At 47.7% G+C, this 9,439-nt stretch overlaps 1 protein-coding gene across 3 annotated transcripts in view; it reads right to left on the bottom strand.

Annotated features, from left to right (window-relative positions):
• Positions 1-1,799, bottom strand: part of HIVEP2 (HIVEP zinc finger 2) — a 243,284-nt gene extending 241,485 nt beyond the window's left edge. Inside the window, exon 1 of one of the 3 annotated variants that reach the window (XM_023729534.1) lies at positions 1,694-1,799. The gene's annotated coding sequence lies outside the window, so the exon portion shown is untranslated. Of the gene's footprint in view, positions 1-17; positions 106-361; positions 844-1,693 lie in introns of those variants that run through there. The other 2 variants (XM_023729576.1, XM_023729567.1) reach the window with 2 other exon arrangements.
• Positions 1,800-9,439: the final 7,640 nt, after the last annotated feature.

Raw genomic sequence — 9,439 nt, 5'->3', positions numbered from 1 at the left:
GCCCCCTCCCCCGCTACCTGACAACGGGCCGCCGGCGGCCGCGGCAGCCGCAGCGGTAGCGGGCCGTGCGCGCCGGTGCACGTCCCTCATTAGTACCCAGGCACATTCCTGCCTCCAGCGCTCCCGCGCGCCCCCTCCCCCCAGGACATTACGCAAAGCAGCCTCCCCTCATCAGCATAGCGCCTCAGTCAGGGTATTCCCCACATTGCCCAACGCTGGTCCCCTCCGATCCTTACCCCTTGGAAGGGGCTGGGGGCGCGCGCCCGGCGGGAATGAAGCGCAGCGGCGGAGATTCCAGTGTAAAGTGAAACAAGCTAATAATGCTCGGGAGGGCAGGAAAAACAGCACCGAGGCCACTTACCGAGCCGAGGAGGAACCTAGATTCCCGCCGCTCTGCTCCCAAATGGTTCACCCCGCACGCACCCCAAGGCTGCACCCAGCATCCCAAAGTAGAGACGTGAAGGAATATTGCTAACGAGCCCGGAGACCCTCCAAGTTGCTCCCCGCTCCTGGGAGCGTCAACGTCCAAGACACAATTTGGCAAGTACTTGTGCCACAGTCACCGAGGATGTTTTTCGGAGACCCTCCTCCGGGGGAGAGACAGCGCTCGCCAGCGCCCGCTCTCCGCCTCTCCACCCCGTCACCTCCAGCCCGCCTCCCGCCGGTCGCCCTCCTCCGGGCCGCGAGCCCCTCGGACGGCTGTCAGCTCCCGGCCGCCGCCGGGTGACAGGAGCGTGAGGAGGGCGCGACGCGGCGGGCCGAGCTCGAAGCGGGCGAGGGGGATCCTCGCAGCCGCGGCGGCCGCTCACCTGGAAAGTCACCGTTGAGGAGGAGGAGGAGGAGGACGAAAAGGAAGAGGAGGGAGAGAAACAGGGAGAGGAAACCCCCCTGGTGCCCTTGTTCTCGCTGCCGCGGCGGCCGCTCCTCGCCCAGGCTGAGCGTGTCTGGTGGGGGGTGTCTGGTAGCATTTCCTTAAGGACAGAGGGAGGGAGGGCGGGCGGGGAGGGAGGGAAGAGATCCCGACCGCCAGCCCAAGCTCCTCTTTCCTTTATTTATTTTTCTGACACTGTACGGAGAGGGACCCAGGGCAGGGGCCGCCAGCTCGGGAGGGCGCCGCGAGGCCCGAGCCGCAGTTGGCTGCGTGCGGAGCCGCAGCGGCCGCTCCCCGCCCGGCTGTGGACGCTGGGGTTATTCCTGGCAGCGCCTCGCTGAACAGAAGTTACTAGGGGGAGGGGAGGCGAGGGAGGAGGAAGAGGGAGCGACTCAGCCAGCGACGTCATCGGATCCCCCAGCGCGTCCCAGGGAGGGAGGCTGAACCAGAAAAACCAGTCTGGAGCCGGCGAACGGGCGAGGGATGTGCCGCGCGCTGGGCTACGGGGTAGGGAGGCGGCCGCGAGGGCAGGGCCGGGCCCAGTAGGGAGATCGCAGCCGCGCTGCGCTCGCTGCAAACCGGGAACTCCCCGGAGAGCCAGTCTCTGCTTGTCATGCAAAACTTGGGCGTTTCCAGGAGCCTGAGAATTTCCTTTAAGGATGTGGAAACCTCCTTCGCCCCCCCTCCCTATTTTCCCCGTTTCCCACCCAGTCTTCCCTGCTTTTCTGGCAAATGGAATTCTATAATAATCAGGGTTGTCATTATGATTTTGGCTGTGAACTCCTGGACCCTTTTCTCCCTCTCGCCCCCGCCTCTACTCACGATCAGGTTATCAGTCAAGAAAAACAAAATCAGACCGTAGCTCCTGGCTGCGTTGCAGGAGCTTTGCAGACTGTTTACTACCACTTTCCGTGCCCCTTCCAGCAGGGCGAACGGAAGCGCGAACTTTTCACGCGCTCGAAATGCCCCAGTTGCCTTCCCTGGGGTCACTCGCCCGGCCCCCGGGGCGCACCTAGCACAGGCAGCGCGGCCCGCCCTCGCTGTGTATTCAAATGGTTTGAGCAGCGGTGCGGGGAGCAGATGCAGGTTTCCTGGTGGGCCGCGCTGGGATCTGGGTGCTGGTGGCGCAGGACAAGCCGAGACCTCCACCCTGCGCGCGTGCCTCTCCTCGGAAGAGAAGGGAGGGAAAGCACGCTCTGGCCAGTGAGAGCGGGGCCGGGGGGCGGGGGAATCCCAGGCGAGTGGCCTCCGGGGCTCTTGGCTTCCGCCCCAACCCGGAGATACCCGGGGGACACCGGGGCTCCCTTCGGCCGTTACCCGGCATGTGTGGAGTCGTGTGTACCCTCGGGGGAGGCTCTAAAGGAGGCTGCGGCAGCCGAGAGCGGCTGGTGGCTGCCGGACCGGTGCCCGTAGCGCCTCCTCGGGGTGGTCCCCCGTCTGGCGGGGACTACAAGCCGCCCCGCCCGGGCGCCGGAGCAGCTTCACAGAGCCAGCCGAGGCGAGCGCCCCGGGCGCCGCGGGCAGAAGCCGCCTTCCCCACCCAGGCGTGCCGCCGCCCTGCTCCGGGCGGGGTAAACAAGAGACGCGCAAGATTTGACCTGGCGCGACCCGGCTTTCTGGCTGGGGTTCCCCCTGAGCAGGTGACTCCGTGGGAGGGGTGGAAATTAGTCTCTGGAATTCCGGGCCAAAGACATTAACTGCGGCTCTGCTTTTAAGGCAGGTATTTCACCAACAACTGCGGAATGTTTTGCGTCTCGAGTTTTCAGATTTCGCGGAAAGGGACCAACTGCCAAGACATATAAAATATTCCCTTCCCTTTTCATTAAAAATGAATATATTAAAAAGGAGGGCACCCCCTTTACTGGCTGCGAGAAAGCGCTGCTGGTTTCGTTTTTGTTTTGTTTTGTTTTTCTTTTCGACCTATAATCAGTGTATTTTGGCAGACCCCATGGATTGGCGACCTTGCCGTGAAGGGCGCCTCTGCAAAATTAAGCGGTGATACATTCTTTTTTGACATTTTTTGTTTTTCAAGGGAGAAAAATCTAAACGGTTTGGAATAAGTTTCACTAGCCCTTCTTTTAGATTGATCTAATTTAAATTCAGGGCCTACTTCTACTTAAGCAGCTTCTGCTTTCATTGTATAGGTCCTTTAATATTCATCCTTTCTTGACTTAACTTGAACCACTTAATACAAACTCCCCAATCATCGTTTTCTCTTAAATGTATGCAGTTGCATTTTTAAACATCCATTAAGACGCAAAATGTGATTTTCAAGAAAAAATTTTCTTTTTACTTTGAAACCCACCTGCAACATACTCCCAGAGCCCATTTTATTTAATTGCTTTAATAGACAAGATTAAGCAGTTTCTTTAAGAATCCAATTTCCCTTCAACACCACACAACAGCAGTTGCTCAAACTCCCAGACAGAGTTAAGGAAAGCAGTAGGCAGTATTTTGCTTCACTAGAATGAATGTTAGTTGAAATCTTAAATCCCTCTTTAAAAAACTAGATTAAGTGGGTATAATGTTAATATTAAGAGACTCAGGTAATTGAACTGTAAAAATGAATTTTTTTTTTTTTTTTTTTTTTTAGAAAAGCAAATGGAAAAGCAAATACACATCAGTTTTGGACTTAAAATTCTGACACATGGTTCCTGACTGTTCCCCAAGATTATCTGATCCCATCACCAGAGAGGGCCCTTGGAGACAACCTTTAGTCAAACTTTGATGCTTTTTATATTGTTATTTGCTTCGAAATTATAAAGATCCAAAGGAGACAACAGAATTGCACTGAAACAGATTATTTTGTAAATATGTATAAACTAGGAGACATCACCCCTGCTGGGAAGAATTATTATCTTTAAGTAAATACGTTCCACTCACCTGCTTCTAATGCTGCGTGTTTGCATGCAATTGCGTGTGAGTCACCATCACAGCTCCAGGGCGAACCAACACCTGCCATTCCAGAGCATGACCTGCATTGGGATCCTGATAGAAAGCGCTGTTTGTTTCCGTGTCTCTTCCTGTGATCAGTCCTACTGACCTAACTGCTTTGGGACCTCTCAAAAGGGCCTGAGGCCTCCTCCCTCCAAGTGAATTTCCTTTGAAATCCATATCTTACGTCTGTATCCAAGCGTACCACCCAAAATTGTGAATATCTGCCCATTTACTTACATGTGAGGACAATGTGGTAACAGAAAAACTCATCTTTCTAGAAAACCTGAGAAATCACAATTGGCATTGGTGGGAAACTGCAGTCATCCCTAAGAAGCCCTATGAGAAGTGAGGCTGGGTGGAGCAAAGTTGATCTAGTCACTTCTCTGTTTTAAAGGGAAGGAAAGCTTGGTAATCTGGCCTATGGAAGCTTAAGAAAGCGAAAGAATTAATGTCTCTGTGGCATTTTATACCAGAATCACTTTCATTCAGAAACTATTTATTGAGTACCTACTATGTACTGGAAGTCCCTAGGTAATGCAAACAGTTGGCTCTCATCTACTAACCTAAATGTTGGTGGTTCAAATCCACCCAGTGGAATTGAGGAAAACAGGCCTGCCTATCTGCTTCTGTAAAGATTACAGCCAAGAAAATCCCATGAAGCAGTTCTACTCTGTAACATACAGGTCTCCATGAGTTGGAATCTACTCAGCGGCAATGAGCATTTTTGTCATTTGTTGTTTTTTTGTTCGGGTATTTTCACTGTAGGGCAGTTCTACTCTAACCTATAGGGTCGCTATGAACTGCAATCAACTCCACAACAATAGGTTTGTTTTCTGAGGGGGGAAGGTCACAGTGAGTCAGAATTGACTCCACGGCAGTGGTTCAATGAGTTTTGGTAGGTATATAGGATACACCAGTGAACAAATCAGAGATTCCTGCTCTCTCGGGAAGCTTGTATTCTAGTGGTAGGGGGGTGTAGGAAGAACAAGATAGACAGTAAACATAAAAAATATATCGAACTTCGGAAGATACACAGTATTATAAAAACCAAAACCAAACTCATTGCTGTCCAGTCAATTCCAACACATAGCAACCCTATGGGACAGAGTAGAACTGCCGCATAGGGTTTCCAAGGAGCGGCTGGTGGATTCAAACTGCCGATCTTTTGGTTAGCCTTCAAGTTCTTAACCACCGCGCCATAAGGGCTTCACAAGGTATTATAGATGGGGAACAAAAATAAAGCAGAGGAAGGTATATGCAAGCGGTGGTGGTATGTGTATTGCTGTATTAAGTAGGGAGGTTAGAGTAAGTCTTGTTGAGAAGGTAAGATTTTTGCCAAGACTAGAGGGAAATGATTTAGCTGTGGAGATATTAGGGGGCGGGGAGGGGGAAGCTTTTCAGGCAGAGAACAACTGAGATTAATCTTTGCTCCAAGACCAGAGCAGGCCCAGCATGTTTGCAGAACCTGAAGGAGAACAGTGTGGCTGGTGCAGAGTAAGAGTAAGACAGCCTGTGGATGGAGCAGCTTCCCTGGCCACAGTAACAATTTTTCTCACCCAGAAAAAAGCTGGATAAAGGAACAGATTTGGAGCCTTCACCACCTAGTCCCAATGAATACAAATCTTTGTGGGCCTAAGAATCTGCATTTTAAACAGAAAATATAGCTGATTCGTATGCATTTTAAAACTTGAGACCTACTGCCACAGAGCATGGAGCTGGATATACCCAGGCAGGAAAACTGGGTGCCAGGAGACATTGTATATAAAGCTTCTAGAACCAGGCACATCCCTATTACTAATCAAGACTCTTTCAGTTGCAAGTTAAAAAACCAGTTCAAACTAACTTAACAAAAAAAGTGAATTCATTGACCTGCATAAATAGAAGTCATAGTCTAATTTCCAACTCAATGAAATCCTGGGGTGCAAATGATATTACCCCGGTTCTGTTTTTCTCCATCTCTCAGCTGTACGTACCTCTTTATTTGTCTTCGCTCTTTAGAGGAATACTGCAGGAGGGTGCCACAGTCCCAGACTATCATTTTCCTACCTTAGCAACTCCAATGGGAAAATACCTTCTTCCCAGATGACTCAGGCAGCCTTAGTCATGTTCTTGTGCCGGAACCAGTCACTAGGCTTTGGTGATGAGGTGATCTGCTTGGTGATACCTAGACCTCAGAGAGTGGTCCTCATGGAAAGGGGAGTTCCTGAAAGAAAGGAATTGTACAGACGGGAGCGTGAGGACGGGGGAGGAAAGGTGACCACTATATCCCTGAAGACTTTTGACCTTGATTTCTCTATTTTTAAAATTAGAGAGTTGGTCAAGATGATGTATCTGGTTCCTTCTGGCTCTAAATTCTATATGTATCTCTGTAATAAATCTCTCTGCAAAACCATGCAAAATGAATTAACTGGCATGCCATTCCTTCAGATAAATGTATAGTACTTCGAATAAGACACTAAAGGGTTATCTGCTATGAAGTTCTAATGAATAAATAGAGTCTAGCCTTAGGTTTTTGTAAAGAGTAATGGTTTAGAACTGCCTTTCTGATGGAGCTCCCACTTCTTACTCGTCTGCTTTAACTGGTATATGAAGAAAAGTTTAAACAGTGCCATGATTGGTATGGTGTAAAGAATACTCATGGCTCCAAAAATTAGTTGAAGAAAAGAATTTTTAGGGAAAATCTGTCTGTTGAACTGCTAATAGGATACAGATCCACTCTAATGTAAATCAGTCTCTTTATCCCACTATAACCTCCTTTGGTTGGAGACTAGGGCGGGGGATAGTAAATAAGAACCAATCTGTCAGAGTCACGTGACTCAGGGTGACATCTGTTAGGAGTGAAGGATAAGGTGTTTATCATCATCGCTTTCACAAGGCCAACAAAGACATCCAACCAACCACATTTGCACCAGGTATGTTCCAAGGCCACCCATAGCAATGTTTCTTGAGGTGCTTATTTAAGTCTAGGCTGTCCCCTGTATTTTAAAAATCAAAATGCTCAGGACTGGGGCCTGAGAAAGTCCATAGTGAGTAAGATCCCCAGGTGATTCCTATTCTCATTAAAATTTGAGAACTATTGCTATATACTTTGTCCCTAGGATTGAAAAACCCTTCTCCCCTCTTCTTTACATTTCTCAGGTTTCATGTTATCCTTTGTGACACACTGGCTACCTTTTCTTCTCAAAGATATTCCTGCAGTGCTTATTTTAACCAGATTTCATCTTTGCAAAATAAATTAGAACAAAACCTCTTCAGTCCCCAACCAAAGGAGGTTATATTAGGGCAAAGAAACTACATTACAGTGTTTGGATTTGTATCCTATTAACAATTAAACAGGTAGATTATCTCGCAAAATCTTTTTGTTCAACTAAATTTTGCCTCAGTGAATGTCCCAGCCCTGGGGATGGGAAGGATGGAGAGGGGACAGAGGCATGCTGGAGCAGGGAATATATGCCAGGAACACCCATGGGAGAGAAGGGTGAGGGAGAAGTGAGCTAGTGGAGATGGAAAGGAGGAAAACTGAAGATTTTCTGGTTTTGCTTATGACTAGCCCTGTCCACAGTTTATGGACAAATACTGTGAATTTCATCAATCCAAGCTGCCAGTGAAGCTAGTGTCTTACATTCTACAGGGCACTCAAAGGATGCCCAGAGCTAATCTTTATTCTGAGAAAGGTGAGTTCAATGGTCTCTTGTGGATAACCTTAAAGACTAAAAAAATTCAAATTAGGAAACAACCAGTAGGAATAGTACTCTGTCCAGGATTACAGATGCCTGAAGTGCATCTGGTTAATGTGCTCAACTGCTAACAAAAAGGTTGAAGGTTCAAGTCCACCCAGAGGCACCTCACAAGGAAGGCCTGGAAATCTACTTCTGAAAAATCAGCATTGAAAACCCAAGGGAGCAGAGTTCTACTCTGACACACACAGGGTTGCCATGAGCTGGGATCACTCAACAGCAACTGGTTAGGCTTATGATACAACTTTAAGAATTTAAAAATATCACATTAAGCCTCTTCCACCTTTTTTTCCATCACCCTCTTCCCATCCCCAAATTAGTTATAGCTGAAATTCCTCCACCAAACAGTCACTGCTTGGGGTTAAGGCTGAGCATCTATAGAAATCTTCTATTAGAAGCCAAATACAAGAAGGGAGCTCTTAATATTCTAAGCTCTTAATTAGTCATTAACTTCTTATGAGAGGTTAAATTATTAGATAGCTTTTCCAGAGTGACAGCAAGCGTAGGACTCAAACTGAATTATCTTGACAAAGCATAGGATGGAGATGATATCCAGAGGCCTGCAGGGAGGTGAGACAGAGAGATCTAAAGCTTGGACTTGTCTGACATGGGCTATCATGAGGTCACTAGGAGTCTAGGAATATGACACAAATTGAAGGGGAAAGGATGTGGAAAGATGATGTGACAGAGAGGAAAAAGCAAAAGCAATGTTTCTGTCACCCAAAGAGGTTGTCTCTGCTCAGGGCCTGTGGAGAGGGTGGCCATGATGATCTAGGCTTCTGAGGTGGGGGCAAGGTGGCTCTGTCAGCTCAGACTACAGAACTCAGCTCTGACCCTGACCTTGAGGAAGACTTGTGTCCCCTCTCCGGACCTCTATTTCCTCATCCAAAGAATAAAAGGGTTCCCTTCTAGCCATAAGATTCTGAAGTTTGAACACCTGCCAGTCCAGCAGGATCAGAAGAAAAGAGTCAGGAAGAAAGGGGAAAGCAAGGGAGAAAAACTGGGAAGAGAACTTATCAAGGACTATCAAATTCCTCCGAGCTCTTGCAGTGGTTTCTAAAGGCAAAACATCAAATTACAATTAAAAAAAAAAAATTGCCCTGTATGGGAGGGTGGATGAGGGGAGAGATTTTGGTTTTAACCTTTGCCACAGAAATTGGATATACTATATTATAAGAAATGAGAATTGTTTCTCATTAACAATCTCAAAATGTTTTAGAAAAACCTTTTCTTGAGTTTAACCAATGAAATGTGTTATTGGTAACCAAGTCTTTAAACTTGTAACAGTTTTGGAAACAATTACTTGCCCCATCCCCAACCTAGCTGTAGGTCAAACCTCTGGTACATTTGACACTTTTTAAAAATATAGCTTGGAGTCCTGAATTAAGAGAAGAAAGCTGGAAGTCAAATAATTGTCACAAACCTTGCACAGTAATTCAGGCCTTTAGCTAGAAAATTTTATGTAAAGTAAGGTAGCAAATTAAAAGCATTACATCAAAGAGAGGACGTGCTGGTTGTGGTTAGGTGCTATTAAGTTGATTTCAACTCATAGCGACCCCATATAACAGAGTAGTAGTGCGTCCATTTGGTTTTCTGGGCTGTAATCTTTACAGAAGCAAATCAATCTGCCATGTCTTTCTCCCAGAGAGCTGCTGGGTGGGTTTGAACTGCCAACATTTTGGTTAGCAGCTGTGATGGTTAAGATTGTCTGTCAGCTTGGCTGGGCCATGATTCTCCGTGTTTTAATGTAATCACTCCCATGATTGAATATACTGTGAGTAGCCAATCAGATGAAAGGGAGTCTCCTTGGGGTGTGGCCCGTATCTGTATATAAGCAGACTTTCTGGCTTTTTGCTCTCTCTGGATCCTGCGGCTGCTTCCTGTCATCTCATCC

The sequence above is a fragment of the Trichechus manatus genome, unplaced genomic scaffold (genome assembly GCF_000243295.1).
Source record: "Trichechus manatus latirostris isolate Lorelei unplaced genomic scaffold, TriManLat1.0 scaffold00002, whole genome shotgun sequence".
NCBI classification, from domain to species: domain Eukaryota; kingdom Metazoa; phylum Chordata; class Mammalia; order Sirenia; family Trichechidae; genus Trichechus; species Trichechus manatus.
Note: the sequence above shows the minus strand (reverse complement) of the source record. Positions and strands in the feature narration are given on the sequence as shown.